The sequence below is a fragment of the Notamacropus eugenii genome, chromosome X, assembly GCF_028372415.1.
Source record: "Notamacropus eugenii isolate mMacEug1 chromosome X, mMacEug1.pri_v2, whole genome shotgun sequence".
Taxonomy (NCBI): domain Eukaryota; kingdom Metazoa; phylum Chordata; class Mammalia; order Diprotodontia; family Macropodidae; genus Notamacropus; species Notamacropus eugenii.
The window spans coordinates 547004-563778 of record NC_092879.1 but is presented as its reverse complement, the minus strand read 5'-3'; the positions used below and the strand labels follow the sequence as shown (position 1 = coordinate 563778).

Here is a 16775-nt window from a genome sequence, read left to right as displayed (position 1 = left end):
TCTGGACATAGGGTAAGTACTTAACCAGAACTTTCCCTTTATTCATTCATTTACTTTTCAATTTAGCTACTTGTGTTTTGAACCTCCTGAGTCATTCAAGAAAGCTGATACTACCGATGGAAGTAGGAGTGGATTGTCCAATGCTAAAGGTCCTATGTTACCTGGAGGAGAGGGGCTGAGATGTGAATTGATCAAAGACAAGAAAGGTCTTTAAAGGTATCTGCACAATTCATTACAAGAGGGAGTTACTGAACAAGGGTCAGTTTGCCCTTTGCTAAAAGGGCAAATTCATCAGACTCGAGTTTCCATGTGACACATGAACCAAGTCCTGAGTTGGGCAGCAGACGAAGAGATTGAGTTCCCCTATAGGGCATAGGATTTTGAATGACTGTGACAATATATGTAGCTCTCCCACCGTGAGTGTGTGTATTTGTTTGAATTTATAGGATAGCCTGTGTGAGAATTGTGCTAGAGAGAGATCAGGAAAGAAGTGGGAAAGCCCAATCCAGCAAAGACAGTTCCCTCCTATTCTTTCTCTCTCCTCCTACTGTACTTTCATCCCCCTGCCTTAGAACCCTAATAAACTCCTTGTGCTCCTGGTGGAGACCCTAGACACTGACTTCTGTCTAATGTTTCGTATCTCTTCCAGGCCTTTACCAATGACAGAGGAAGGCTGCAGGACAGCACTTGCCTGGGGGCTCATTCCCTATTGTCTTTGGGAGTTTTCATCACCAAGGGGGGTCATCTGGGAGGAGGGATGGTGCTGCTCAACCTTGAGGACTTCAGAAGGGTTCAGCAGAGGGAAAGGGAGCAGTGTCACTAGCCCTGATGGGAAGGTTGGAGCTCTGACCCCTCTCTATCCATCAGGAAAAGAGGTGTGCATGTGTGTGTGTGTGTGTGTGTGTGTGTGCGCGTGTGTGTGTGTGTGTGTGTGTGTGTGTGTGTGTGTGTGTGTGTATTTGTGTCTGTTTGTCCAATGCACTAAGCCGAGAAAGCAGCTGCTTTAGCTAGGGTGATTTCTGTTTGCAGGAATACAAGCATGGGATAGAGCCAGTAGGAGACAATAGAGGGCAAGTCATAGGGACAGACAGACCTGGGTCCAGTTCCTACCTACTGTCTTGGCCAGGGTACCATAAGAAAATCATGTAATCCCCTCTGTGCCCCAGGCGACTACCTCATCCATGGATGATTGGTATGGGAAGCAGAGTTCTCCAAATTGGAGTGCATTCACGCCACTGAAATCACAGAGCTGGATAAAATAATCATGCCAGTAATGGAAACAATTCTTTTCAGTCCTGGTCAAACCATACCAATAACATCATATTCGTTTGTGATGTCCACCTTCAGGAAAGACATTTACAAATAGGAATGGTGAGGGGCCTAGAAACCTCACCCTCTGAGGAAAAGATGAAAGTTGGGGAGAATTCCTAGAGGGGAGGGTCCCAGATCCCTCAACCTAAAAGTGACAAAGAAAGCCCCAAAGTTCAGTGTGGGAGGGCCTTACTAGCTGGGCGAGAGGGTAGTGGGGTCCCAGGCAGTGGCAGAGGAGGCGGCAGCAGTAACAGCAAGCAGCTACACTGAAGCGGCCTGGGTCCATTTTCCAGGCAGCTCCTCTTAAAGCCTCTGGCAGAACTGAGCAACTGATCTGAACCTCAGCCTTCAGGTGGCAGCCCCACCCCCACACAAAGCTCCTGGGGGAGTTGAGCAGCTGATCTGAATCTCAGCCTTGAGCACAGTGCTGGGGAGAAGAGGAGCACTAGGACTCTCCTGTTGCCGAAGGATTCAAAAGACAAGTAACTGACTGGGATAATACCCAGAAAAGGGAAAAAAATAAAACCATAGAAGGTTATTTTCTTGGTGAACAGGTGTCACCTTCCATCCATTCTGGTGAAGAAGAAGAAGGCATACTGTCAGAGGAAGTCAAGGCCTCTGCCTGCAGCAGTTCCAAAATGAATGTGAAATGGGCTCAGGCCATAGAAGATCTTGAAAAGAATGTCAGGAGCCTAACAAAGGAGAACTAAAAAAATGCTGAGGAAAACAACACCTGTAAAAATAGGCTAACTCAATTGCAAAAAGAGGTCCAAAAAGCCAATGAGGAGAAGGAGGCTTTAAAAAACAGAATTAGTCAAATGGAAAAGGAGACTCGAAAGCTCATTGAAGAATAAAGTTCCTTAAAAGAGAGAATCGATTTCAGGGAAGCTAATGACTATGAGACAAACCAAGAGGTTAGAAAACAAAACCAAAAATTTGAAAAAATAGAAGATAATGTTGAACATCTTGTTGGAAAAACAACTGACCTGAGAAATAGATCCAGGAAAGACAATTAAAAGTTATGTGCCTACCGGAAATCCATGATCAAAAAAAGAGCCTAGACATCACCTTTCATGAAATTATTAAGGAAAACTGTCCTGATATTCTAGAGTCAGGGGGTAAAGTAAATATTGAAAGAATCCCCTCTTCACCTCCTGAAAGAGATCCAAAAAGAGAAACTCCTAAGAATATTGTAAACAAATTCCAGAGTTCCCAGGTTAAGGAGAAAATATTGCAAGCATCTAGAAACAAAAAATTCGAGTACTGTGGAAATACAATCAGGATAACACAGGATCTGGTAGCTTCTACATTAAGCAACTGAAGGGCTTGGAATATGATACTCCAGAAGTCAAAGGAACTAGGATTAAAACCAAGAATCACCTACCCAATAAAACTGAGTATAATACTTTATGGGAAAAAATGGTCATTCATTGAAATAGAGGAGTTTCAAGTATTCTTGATGAAAATACCAGAACTGAATAGAAAATTTGACTTTCAAACACAGGAATCAAGAGAAGCATTAAAAGGTGAACAGGAAAGATGAATAATAAGGGACTTACTAACGTTGAACTGTTTACATTCCTTCGTGGAAAGACAATATTTGCAACTCTTGAAACTTTTCTCAGTATTTGGGTAGTTGGGGGGATTATACACATCCACCAGCACACACACACACACACACACACACACACACACACACACACGTACATATATATAGACAAAAAGCACAGGGTGAGTTGAATAGGAAGGAATGATATCTAAAAAATAAAATCAGGGGGTGAGAGAGAAATATATTGGGAGCAGAAAGGGAGAAATGGAATGGAGTAGATTATCTGTCATGAAAGAGACAAGAAAAAGCTTTTTCCATGGAGAGAAAAGGAGAGAGGAGGGAGGTAAAAAGTGAAGCTTTCTCTCATCACATTTGGCTTAATGAAGGAATAGCATGAACACTCAATTTGGTATGAAAATCTATCTTACCCTACAGGAAAGTAAGCGAGAAGGGGATAAGTGAGGTGGGGGTGATTGGAGGTAGAGAAAAAGGGAGGAGGGAGTAATTAGAAGTAAACGCTTTTGGGGAGGGACAAGGTCAAAAGAGAGAATAAAATAAATGGGGGGAGGATAGGATGGAGGGAAAAATAGTTGGCTTACACAACATGGCTATTATGGAAGTCATTTGCAAAATCACACAAATACAGCCTATATTGAATTGCTTGCCTTCTCATGGGGGGATGGGTGGGAAGGAGGAAGAGAGAGAAGTTGGAACTCAAAGTTTTAGTAAGGAATGTTGAGAATTCTTTTTGTACAGAACCTGGAAATAAGAAATGCTGGAAATGGGGTATAGAAATCTATCTTGCCCTACAAGAAAACAGGGAAGATGGGGATAAGGGAAGGGAGGGCTGTGAGAGAAGGGAGGGCACATTGAGGGAAGGGGTAATCAGAATGTAAGAAGTTATGGGACTGGTGGAGGGCAGAGATAGGGAAAAAATTTGGAACTGATAATTTTGTGGCAATAAATGTTGAAAACTAAAATTGAATAAATAAACAACAACAAAAAAATAAAAACCAAAAAAATGTTTAAAGCAAAATTCATTAGAAGAAATCAATACAATGAAAATGTCTGAAAATAAATACATGCAACAATCTCTCCAACCTGTCACCTCTGGAAAGTAAGGGTAGGACATGTCTTCTTCCCCTTTAGAAGGGACATACGCATTGAGTTTATATTACTCATACAGAATTGTTCTCCATCTATATTATATACTTTTATCGGTTTCCTTTTTATCTTTGAATTCCTAGTACACAGCACATAACTCGTACAAAAATATCTTTTGACTTCTACATTGTCACAGTAATTTGGTTACGTCTAGTGGTCCAAAAAATAGATATTTAAGAATAACTTATCACGGTTTTCCAGGACATTTACTGGTCCAGTTTGACAGTGCATAATTTAAAATTTTTTAGTGCCATCTTTTGGACAGAGACAATATTGGATTCTAATGAAAATTTTAGGCCAGGGAGGAACATAATACACAACTGAAATCCTTGCCTTGTGACCAATTCAGATATTGCACTTTTATTCTGAAGAGAGTAATGAATTCCTTCAGTTTCAATATGAATTCATCAATATGAAAATTATCTATTAAACTCTTCCTCATATCAAAAGTCATCTAATACAGTGTAAGACATCAGAGCATTGATTGTGATGCCATGGACATAACTTGGGACTTTCTTGGCAAAGATGCTGGAGTGATTTGCTATTTCCTTGTCCAGTGTGTTCCCATTTTACAGATGAGGAACTGAGGCAAATAATGGTTAAATGACCTGCCCAGCATTATGTAGCAAGGAAGTAACTAAGGCCAGTATTGAAATCTGATCTCCTTGGTTTCAAGTCCACAGTTCTTGCACCACTTAACAGTCCTATCTGGTCCCAGTTTAAAAAAATATCAATAATGCTGGGAGTATAGAAAACCAGGGAACAAGGATATCCTTGTAATCATTGCCTTCAGGAGTAGGCCTTGGATTCCAACTCTCAACCAACTAGGGGACCTTACCACTCTTTAGAGTGTAAACAGAAAGTCATCTGGAGGAATTCCAGCCCTGAAGCATTAAGTGTATGCCCTTGCTGTCCCATAGTATGATGTGGGGCAATCCATTTCATGAAGGAGAAGAACAGCCAGACTCTTCTGTGTAGACATGGATTCCTTTGTCGAGGTTGTGGTACATGGCTGAGCCTCAGGGTTAATTTTCACCCCTCAGGAGCACCGCGTCTCCAAAGGTATTTAAGCATTCAGTTATCTCCATGGTTTTGTCTTTCATTATGGAGAGAGAGTACTGACCACCAGTTTAGTGATTATCAGCTAATTAATAAGCTGATTATTAGTTACACACTAGCTGTCTCTCAGGCTTTTCATTTGTTTCATTACCTGTGAAGCATGCTATCTGTCCCCATCCAGGTGATACGTTCCATTCAGTACAAAGGCATCTTTCTCCTTTCGAACACTCCAACATCCTCAAATGTGTGGGGTTTATATTCTGTCTTCAGTCACTTTCTTGCCAGTCATTCTTTTACGGCCTTCAATGGTTCCACAGGATGATAGGATCCTAGAAATGGAAATGAGAGGCACCTCAGATGTCATATCTAGCCCAATCCTCTAATTTACAGAGTTTATTTACTCAAGGCCATACATAAGATATAATATTGAGAAATACAAGCACTTTCAGAAGTTATCTATCTAAATTATTCAATTTACAGATGAGGAACATGAGGTCCCAAGAGATGTCACTTGCTTAAAGTCAAACACAGTAATAGAGATCTGGTGCTTAAAGGGATCTCGGAGGTGATGTAATGAAACCTTATGATTTTGCTGATCTGGGAACTGAAACTGAGAGGCTTTAAGTGACTTGCTCAGGGTTACACAGGTCATCAGTGACAGAGGCAAGATTTGATCCTAGTCGTCTTTGACTGCAAATGCAAATTCCTTCCATTCTACCACAAAGTGACCAAGTTGCCAGTCTCCACTTCTTTCTGTTTCCAGATAAGGAGGTTTGTTATTTAAAAAATTGCCTAATTTGGTGAGTCCAAGTGAGAGGAAATGGGAAGGAGAAGAAAAGAGCAAGTCCTTTTAGTTCTGGGAGGTAAGTTGAGGCACTTCTCAGGGAGTGCTGTTCCCTTACTCCTCACCTGTCTCATTATCTACCTTCCTCTGTGTGCAGAGCCTAGCCCTACGCTGGAAAGGCAGTAATGGCTCAACAAATGGGGTCTTTTCTAGAGTGAGCTGACTTAAAAGCCAATGCACAAGGAACTGAAAACTCAGATTTTCTTTGACCATGAACTAATTAATGGTTTCTGAAATTTTTTGTGTCTAAGAATTCTTTGCTCATTGTTCAGCTATTTCCATAGACACAATTATTAAAAATTTCTTAATCTGCCCCTGCCAGATTAAAGCAGTATACTGTTGAAATTTCCATTAGCTCTTTTCTAAGCATAGTAGATTCACTGTCAATAGTTCTGCAGAGTTTTGAAATTGGTCACCTGGTAGAAAAGGGGAATTGGTCTCATGTGTTCCATTATTCTTTTTCCTTGGCACAGTAGCTGTAGAAAGAATATTTTCTGAGAAAAGATGATGCTGGACCAAGGTTTTATAAACAGTTTGTTTATTCGCTCTTTGATGACAATACTTGATGGATTGATACCTATAGAAATCCTCAAATAAGTGGATCTGAGTAATAAAGAGATGATGCATTCCTATCACACTCCATTAGACGGTAATTTTTCCTGAAAACCATAGACTGGTAAAACTATATTGACACTTCATGTCTCCTCTGATGCATGAGTGAGGATAATTTGATTTAATTGTTTCTGTGATGGGACATACAGGAGATTTATAATATCTTTGGTACTGAACTGATTTTTGGTTCTGTTTCTATCTCATTAACTAAGCTACTGTCTAAATCCTTTCAAATTTTTCAGATAAGCAAGAGGTAAAGCTGGAGTATAGAAAGTGCTAACTTAAAGATACAGTACTATGTAGACAGGAATTTAAAAAATTCAGTTCAGGCCAATGAGGATCTACTGAGTCCTTAATAGAGGACTCTTTCCATTGAAGGGAAGTTATTTTTCAAATTACACCAAAACCTCCAAATCTTTCCTTAAGACTCCTTTAGTCTTAGACCTTCTAGAGAGATGAATATAGCTTAATGAGATGAAGGAATAGAAGGCAGCAGAGTACAATGGATCCAGAATTGAGTTTCAAGACAGAAAAACCCTTGATCAAATTCTGCCTCAGACAGGTACTAGCTGTGTGCTCTTAGAAAAGTCACTTGAGGTGCTCAGATTCAGTCCAGCTCTTTCTCTCTCTATCTGAGACTCTATCTGGCCCACTTGACAATACAAGTGCAAGGCGCCCTAAGAGTCAACCCAATAGTGGAGCAGAGCCAAGATGGCAGAGTAGAAAGATGGACCTGTAGAAGCTCCCCCCGCATAGTCCAAAAAACATTTGTAAAAATGACTCTAAACAAATTCTAGAGCAGCAGAAGCCACAAAACGACAGAGTGAAAAATATTCCAGCCCAAGACAGCCTGAAAGGCCAAAAGGAGTACAAAGTGGAGTGGAACGCAGCTCAGCATGGACTGCATGGCATGGCAAGGACATGAGAAGAACAGGCTTCAGGGCACCATCAGCAGCAGCACTTCCCAGATTTCTCAACCCACACACACTAAAGACAGCTTCAAAGTCAGTGAGAAATCTCTTTCACCTGAGTAAGAAGGGAATGTGATCTCGATTTTCCGGAGGCAGGCACTTTAGTGGCAGCATATATTTTTGGAGCTCTCCACTTAAAGAACCTGGGAGAATTGAGTGGCTGATCTGGATCTCAGCCCTGAATAGCTCTCCTGGGTTGCAGAAGAGTGCTGGCAGTGGAGTTGGGGGTGGGTCTAGAGAGGGAAATCTGCTGGCAAATCCTAGGCAGAACAAAGTGCTTCTGGTTGCTCCCAGACCAGAGAGCAGGCCAGGAGAGGAGTGAACTCCTCTTCTTTGACTGCGCCACCTTGGAGGAACTGGGAACTTACAGGTCCCCAGAGTTTACCCTCCTCTTGACTCACAGCACAGACAGAAGCATAGTCCAGGAGAGGAGTGAACTCCTCTCCCTTGATTGTGACACCTTGAAGGAAATATGAACTTATTGGTATCCAGAGTATACCCTCCTCTTGGAAAGGACTCAAAAGTCAATGAATTGGCCGGGGAAATGCTCAAAAAAGTGAAAACAAATAAGAATATAGAAGGTTGATTTCTGGGTGAACAGGTATTTTTTCCATCCTTTCAGATGAAGAAGAACAATATATACCATCAGAGGAAGAGCTAAAAGTCAAAGCTTCTGCATCCAAAACCTCCAAAATAAGTATACAATGGTCTCAGGCAATGGGAGAGGTCAAAAAACATTTAGAAAATCAAGTAAGAGAGGTGGAGGAAAAATTGGGAAGAGAAATGAAAGCTCCATTCGTTTTCCTCTTAGCCAGGAGTAAACTGTCCCACAGCTTCAGATCCAATAAAAGTAGACTCTGGAATTTGTCTGTGTGGAATATTAGAAGTTGAACACATGAAAGAATATAACTATGAACTGATATTTTATGTCAGTAAAAGATTACATTTGAAGGATTTTTCTTCTTCCTGAATTTTAAGTAAACAGCAGTATCCTGATTGAATACGAGATATCACAGAAAGACTGGGCTGTTGTTCAATGACAATTAATTGATCAACAAACATTTATTATGCACCTACTTTCAATTCAATTCAATAAACATTCATTGATCCCCTGCTAGGGGCCAGGCACTTTGTGCAGTCATGGGGGACTATTTGAAATTAAGTTTCGTGTGTTAGGAATAGTAAGTAAGAAATTACCCTAAAGTACCAAAAAAGAATTGTATATAAAGAAACTAACCAGGCAAGATATAAATTAGAATGTTAAGGGCTTTGAGTTAGCCTGCTGGTATCCTTCACCTCTCAGATATTCACTCCCAGTCTCTGAGGTCCTCAGAGAGCCACCAGGAAAACGGACCTGGATCTGGGCAAGGTGGACCCTGGCTGTGCACCAGTGGCCGATGATGTCAGGGGTGAGTTTTGTGCGGCAGGAGGCTTCCTCCTCCGACCTCGCTCCTTCCTTCTCTGGCTAGCTTCAGGTATCCCGCTCAGGGACTCCCTGCAGTCAGCATTCCTACCCCCTCCACCCACTGGGACTCATTTTTCCTCCGCCACAGCCCTCTCAGGCCCATTTCCCCCACCAGAATACCACTGCAAGAGGCTGAAACTCCCAGCAGGATTACATGACTCTTGTTATTTCCAGAGCTGGGTACTGATGGAAAGGACACTAGGGACCAGGACTAGGGACCTCCTGCTGTGTGTCCAAGTGGCCCTCTGTCCATCTCTTCAGAATTGTTGGGATTTGTGTGCATAAGTATTGGAATATTTCCTCTGCATATTTATTGTTTATATATCTTTCGTTGTCTCTTTCTATTCCCCTTTACGAGAACTGAATGACTCTCTTACTCAAATACGTGTGTGTACATGTACATGTGTAGTGTGTGCATATGTATAAAGGTATGTGTTTGTATATATATGACCACATCATGGTATACATGGGAAATAACTCATATAGTTCACTTATTATATATCCTCTCTGTTTATCAATGCATACTCATCCGTAAGACTGCAGAGTCTCCTACAGAATACATATTAAGATAGGACATATGAGTACTGATATGAATAATTAAGCAGTATAGGAGAGAATTCATACATTCACTACATAAGGAGAACATATTAATGCTCACAGGAATGAATACACAGAGAGAAGATGTAAGTACTTGGTGAGTACTTGGTCAAGCCAGTACACAATGAAATACAGAAAACCTCATTTTTGAGGCAATATTATAAAATCTTCCATCATCCTTTTCCGTAAGACTTTCCCTAGGAGGCAAGGTTCTCTGCCTGTCTTGCCTTTGGCTGCCCTATCTCTCCATGTCCTAAGTCACTCAGATATTGCTGAAGGCACTCTTGAGGCATTCTTTTCTGTCCTCACCTGGATTTCCAATTGAAACAGATCAAAATTAATTATTGAATGATTTATTATGGGTCCACAAATGCGGATGTTGAAGATTAGGGGCAAATCTTTCTGTGCATGAGTGCATGACTACTGCTGCTCTTTTCAGATCCACAATGGGCAGAAGCTGATGGTTCCCTGGTTGATGGGAAGCATGGCCCTTTCCAATCACGACCACTCCAAGAATTTGCTGGACATCGACATGGCTGCAGGTGGATTCCAACAGAGACAGAGTCTGAAGCAATGTCTTCCACTCACTTTCTGCTCACACACTGGGCAGAGTGAGAATATGGCATTCGAAAGTGTAGAAGGCAGCAACAAATATGAGATCTTCTATCAGTGTCCAGACCAAATGGGTCAGAATCCATCAGCAATTGATATGCTTATTACAGGTGCTTCTTATTCAGAATGGTTTAACTCTTATATGCACAATGTTGTAACAAGGGCTACCCTATCATCAGAGACCAGATTTTCAGGTATGTTTATGATAAAGGATGTGTGGCAACAACTGGAGACATCACAGTGTCTGTGTGCATGTCATTTCTCCCAGAACTTAGCCCTGTTCATCTGCCTCACTATTTCTTCACTTACCGAATCAGGATTGAGATGTCTAAAGATGCTCTTCTTGAGAATAATTGTCAGTTAGACAGCAGATATTGGAAAATCACCAAGTCTAAAGGTGAAATCGAAGAGGTTCAGGGGCCTGAAGTGGTGAGAGAGTTTCCCATCCTCAGCCCTGGGCAGGTGTATGACTACACCAGATGTACCATGTTCTCCACCACATCCGGATATATGGATACTTTTCATCTCCTTTACTACAAGGACAGGATATTCAACTTGGCCATTCCCAGATTCATTATGGTGTGTTCCACCTTCAAGGCCTCCACAAGCCCAAGGAAAACCAGCCATGATGAATGTTCTGTGATCGAAGAAGATGAAGAAGATTTCACAGATTCTGATGACTATGGTGGGCATAGAGTCATTAACTACTCCCCGGTTTTCAGCCACTGCCCCCAGCACATCTGAGCCAGCTCCTCAGTGGTTCTGAAGAGCGTAAATAAATATCACCTCTCTCTGGGTGGAAAGCTGGCAATGGACCAAAGTGTGGTTTCTACCAGACATTTATCTTAGGAGCTGATTTGGGCATTTTGTGTTTTCTGTAAGGGAGAATAGGTGGAAGGAAGGCTTTTTGTTTCCTTTTGTCAAACAGGAAATTTGTTCTTGAGCGGCGGGGCTGATATTACTGCCTAGTTTAAAGTATTTCACATTTGTAATATACACAGAAATTGGGTATGTGTGGGTGGAGATGGGGAGGATCTTTTTTTTATATATATACAAGCATTGCAAATGTGGCAGCAGTAGAAAAGTAGTAGCGCAGATCTGTAAGAGCCTCTGCCATCTTCAAACCTTGGGTTATCGTTTCCTGCCACTGTGAGTTGTATACAGACTAAACACACTTGCAGTTAGTCCTTTTTAGCCCAGGAATCCATTTTAGGGGGCCCTCTTCAAGTATATCCACCTGAGACCCCAAGGACCCTTCTCCCCTTGAAGACAATCCATTCTTGAATTTAATTCTCACTGCAGTCATTTTAGAATGTGGTATATTAAATCATATGCTGTGTTGTTCGCTGCTAATGGGAGCAATCTTGGCAATGACTCCCATAGTATATATATATTTGTAAAAATTATTTCTGTTTTCTTCTCCTTTGTACACTCTTAACTTTGTGAGAAGTGACACAATTTTATGTTGAGCTAAATTTGTTTTCCTGAAACATGGGTTTTTTTTGTAATTACCAGATTCCGAATTTGGAATGAAATCTTGCAGTTGCTTAAAATCACGTTTTTAAAAGTAAAAAAATAAAAAAGAAAAGAAAAGAAATCAGCTTATCATTCTCAGCTTAGCACACACTTTTCTTTCCAAATACCCAAATATTGATGACAAGCATAAGTGCCCTGCTAATATTTTCACATATAGGAAGTAAACAATTTTGCCTGAGTCTTTTATAATTGGTCTTCAATATCTACCACATTTTTCTCCTAGATTCTATATTTTGACTTTTAAGTTCTGTAGATTTCCTTGTCACAAAAACCTGAAAGTCTTTGACGTCATTAAATATCCGTTTTTGTTCATTGCGGATTATACTTCACTTTGCTGAATATATTACCTTTGAGCATAACTCCAGCTCTTTTGCTCTACGTAATTTAATTTTTTCAATATCTAAGGTCCTTCAGTGTAGCAGCTGCTAGGTTTTTCATAATTGTGTGTATAACTCCATGATATTTAAATTGCTTTCTTCATGTTGCTTCCAAAATTTTCCCCTTTCCCTGGGAGCTTTGAAATTTGGATTTGATATGCCCATAAGTTTTCTCCTGAGATCTCTTTCAGGTGGTGATCCTTGGACTGTTTTTCTTTTTCTGCTCTGCCTTCTTGTCCTAGAAATTTAGGGTAATTTTCCTTGATGGTTACTGTGACATTACATCGAGATTCTTTTTACTGTCATACTTTTCAGGTAGTCTGACTATGTTTACGTTATTTCTCCTTGACTGGTATTCCTGAACAGTTGTTTCCCTGAGAAGATGCTTCATTTTTTTCTCCTATTTCATTCATTCTTCTGATTGTGTTTTATTATTCCTTTGTGTCTTACAAAGCCATTAGCTTCCCTTAGTCAGTTCTAGTTTTCAAAGAATTATTTTCTCCCTTGAGTTTTTGATTCTCTGTTTCCATATTGTTGTGCGGCTTTTCATAATTTTCTAGATATAATAGATAAATTTCTTGGATTGCTCTTATGTTTTCTAATATTCCTCAATCTCTTATATTTTATGGTTTAAGTCCTTTTTAAGTCCTTTCTTGCTTCGCTTCATTTGATGCTTCTGATTGAAAAAGGAGAGGATTTTTAGGCCCATTATCTTCCTCTGAAAATGAACTCAGATCTTCTCCAGCCCCATAGTAATTGTCTGTGATTAAGGTCTTTCTCCTTTGCTTACTCATTTTAAATTATTTATTTATATTTTATTTTGTTTTGCTTTTAGCAGCTATTAGTGTAACCAAGTTATAGTCCCAAGGTATGGGGAATGATACCTCAAGCCTCACGTTCGTCTTACTCTTATTTTCAGAGGTCTCTCTCTGGGCCCAACCTTGGACTCTCCACTCCTAAGTCATGGTTGGAGCTCTTTGTCAGACTGTCCTTGAACTCAACTTGTTCCCTGAGGTCCCTCCAGTGGCTGTAAACAACAACTGTCCTCTCTGTACTGGAACTGAAACTGGGGCCTCTGCTCCCCTGCCAGTGCCCACAGCTACCAGGGTCTCTGTCCCTCATTACTGACCTCACTAGGTAGGTGCTAGCTCCTTTTGCATGCAGCCACAGCCCAGGACATGTCAGCACAGCTGTGCTTGGTGGCCTTCAACGATGGACGGTCCTTCAAACTTTTCCTACTCAGATTTCAGACTCCTACCCTGTCTAGGAGATGAAAGTTTCTAAGACTGAGGCAACCTTTCCACCAAGCTGCCTCCAGGACTTATTATTTGTGTATTCAGAATAGCAGGCTTAGAGGTGTTTGCACTTAACTCAGGCCTGAAGGTCAGGTCTTTCCTGGGTCTTCTCAAACGTCTTAGCAGGACAAATCCTTCACCCTATGTTTAATTCTTACGTTCTAAGGCCATGATCTGTCCTTTTTTTTGTGGAGGAAATTTGGAGATTGAAAAGATTTTTACCTACTCTGCCATCTTCCCAGAATCTTTTTCCCTTTGTGAATTTAGTAAGAACAGATTGAAAGGCTCAGATTCAATACAGCTCAGATTCTGTGTAGCTGGGATTCTATCTGGGCCGCTTGTGAATACAAGTGTTACAAATACTTAGCTTCTTTAAAAGCCAACCCAATTTGGCGAATCTTTAATAAACTTTGTTTTCTTTGGCTTTAAGAGGCTTGAGTCGAATTCATTTGAGCAGGACCCAGCGTGTCAGTATTTCGGGGTCCCCAGCACCTCTAAACCTCATCATTCCCTGAACTGGAATAGCTCCTAATCACAACTTCTTCCTCCAAGACTGGAAGTGATCGAGAAACCCTCTTTAAAGGAGACTTCTTTTGCCATGAACTTGAGCTCTTCCCATAATCAAGAGACAGTGTGTGCGCTTGGAAAGCGAGACTTTGGAATATCACTAGGGAAATAAGATGTTCCAATGTGGCTACTCCGTGATCTTTGGAAGCCGAAACCCTTGGCTATTTGGTCTGCGCCCCAAAGTTAATGAAGTCTTGAGCTATGCAGAAGCTGCCCAGAGGTCTGCCCAGAGATTGTAGCAATCCACAGAGAACATAAAAATTTTCTCACAAAGTTAGCAGAGGAACTAAGAGGAAAAATATTGGTGGACATCAGCAACAACCTTAAAATTAATCAATATCCTGAATCTAATGTAGAATATCAATCAGAACTGGTTCCGGGAGTAAAAATCGTGAAAGCGTTTAACACAATCTCAGCCTGGGTTCTTCAGTCAGGCACCCTGGATGCAAGCAGGCAGGTATTTGTCTGTGGAGATGAGATGGAAGCTTAACAGCAAGTGATGGATATTGGCCATACCCTGGGTCTTACTCCAGTGGGTCAAGGATCTCTCAAGGGAAGGGGCGGAGCCAAGATGGTGGAGTAGAAAGACACACACGCTAGCTCCGAACCCACAGCCCATAAAATATCTGTAAAGAAGAACTCCCAACAAATTCTGGAGCAGCAGAAGCCACAGAACAATGGAGTGGAGGATATTTCTGTCCCACCCTGACCCAGAGCCAAGCCCAGCCCTGCCTTGGTCATGCTGCACCGAGAGGAGCGGATCTGAGCAGGCTTCAGGGACAGAATCTCCAGTGGCCACGCAGATCCCTCCACCCACGGACCCCAAAAGGTTGGTGAGAGGGTCTTCTCGGCTTGCCGAGAGGGAAGTGGGGTGTCCCCATAACTCAGGCCCCCTCGGGAGGCAGCAGTGGAGGTGGGAGCAGACAGGGGCTCCCCAAGCAGGCAGGAGCCTGGATCCAGTGTTGAAGGTCTCTGCATAAACCCCCTGAGGGAACTGAGCCCAAGAGGAGGCCTTGCCCCCACTTGAGCACCTGAACTTAATCTCACATTGAACAGCAGCCCTGCCCCCGCCCAAAGCCCTGAGGCTGAGAAGCAGCATTTGATTCTCATACCCCAAGCGCTGGCTGGAAAGATCTGGAAGCAAAGTGGGTGTGAAGAGAATACTCAGAAGTCAAGTCACTGGCTGGGAAAATGCCCAGAAAAGGGAAAAAAAAAATAAGACTATAGAAGGTTACTTTCTTGGTGAACAGGTATTTCCTCCCTTCCCTTCTGATGAGGAAGAACAATGCTTACCATCAGGGAAAGACACAGCAGTCAAGGCTTCTGTATCCCAGCCCACTCGATGGGCTCAGGCCATGGAAGAGCTCAAAAAGGATTTTGAAAATCAAGTTAGAGAGGTGGAGGAAAAACTGAGAAGAGAAATGAGAGAGATGAAAGAAAAGCATGAAAAGCAGGTCCACACCCTGTTAAAGGAGACCCAAAAAAATGCTGAAGAAAATAACACCTTGAAAAATAGGCTAACTCAACTGGCAAAAGAGGTTCAAAAAGCCAATGAGGAGAAGAATGCTTTCAAAAGCAGAATTAGCCAAATGGAAAAGGAGGTTCAAAAGCTCACTGAACAAAATAGTTCTTTCAAAAGTAGAATGGAACAGATGGAGGCCAATGACTTTATGAGAAACCAAGAAATCACAAAACAAGGATCTCTCAAGGGAGCCAAAGAGACTGAAAATTACCCCCTGCAGCTCTTTCCAATGTGGAAGTTCCCTCTATACCTCTCTGCTGCATTGCGTATTTTCTATTTTGTTTACTGTATGTTAAGACAAGGCATCTACTCCTACATTCATGAAGAGAAAGACAACACATTCTTACTAGCCATTGCTATTCCAAATCGTATCTTCCCAGGGTTGGCTCTCAATCTTCTTTTTTCTTCAGGTTTACCTCCCTGGGATTATTGTTGCCATTCTGCAGCTATACTGAGGTACTAAATATAGCTGTTTCCCAAACTGGTTTGACCACTGGATGCTTTGCAGAAAACAACTCGGACTTGTGGCATTGGCCTTTGTCTTCCTCCACCTCATGTACACGCTTAAGATACCCTTCCTCCATCATGTCAGATGAAAGTGGAGTAACAGTGTAATTAGTCAGATAAAAACCAGTACCACCAATCCTTTTAATGCAATCAATGCCTGGCTCAGTGATTCTTTCCTAGCCTTGGGCATACTGGGATTTTTTTTATTTGTCCTTTTGGCAATCACTTTCTTGCCATCAGTTGGCAATAGGGTCAACTGGAGAGAGTTTTGATTTGTCCAGTCCCAACTCGGTTACCTGACACTGATCTTATGTACAGGTCACACGCTTATGTTTCCTGGAAAGCGATTCCTCAGCCCTTCCATTCTCAGATGGTACCTCCCTTCAATCGATGTGCTAAGTCTCATCATCTCCTGTATGGTATTGGTCCTGAAGTTAATTCTGGAAATGCCATGCTTCGACCAGTCATTTCCATGGGTTCGGCAAGGTTGGGAAAGAAACTCCAAAGTCTCTAAAAAGGCCCAGTTAGAACATGGCGACACTGGGGTGTGAAATAGCTGACGACCAGTTCATCATGTCATTCTCATGGGGACTTCTCAGCAACGGACTTGAATGTCTCCTGTAGAGCTGCTTTTATTTCCTAAGCCTTCCTCTTCTTCCTCTCTCTAGAGTATAAAGAGCAGGAAGGGAGGAGGACTTTCTGCTAGGTGGACCCCAAGAAACCATTGGTCATCTGGAAGAAGGGATCCACTCTTCCTTGACTTCAGCTTTGATGACAAGATGTGCAA

The 16775-nt window shown here is 41.8% G+C and overlaps 2 pseudogenes; both read left to right on the top strand.

Annotated features, from left to right (window-relative positions):
- Window positions 1-10928, top strand: part of LOC140515773 (F-box only protein 3 pseudogene) — an 81103-nt pseudogene extending 70175 nt beyond the window's left edge.
- A 3062-nt stretch (window positions 10929-13990) lies between these two features.
- Window positions 13991-16539, top strand: LOC140515772 (metalloreductase STEAP4-like; annotated as a pseudogene).
- Window positions 16540-16775: the final 236 nt, after the last annotated feature.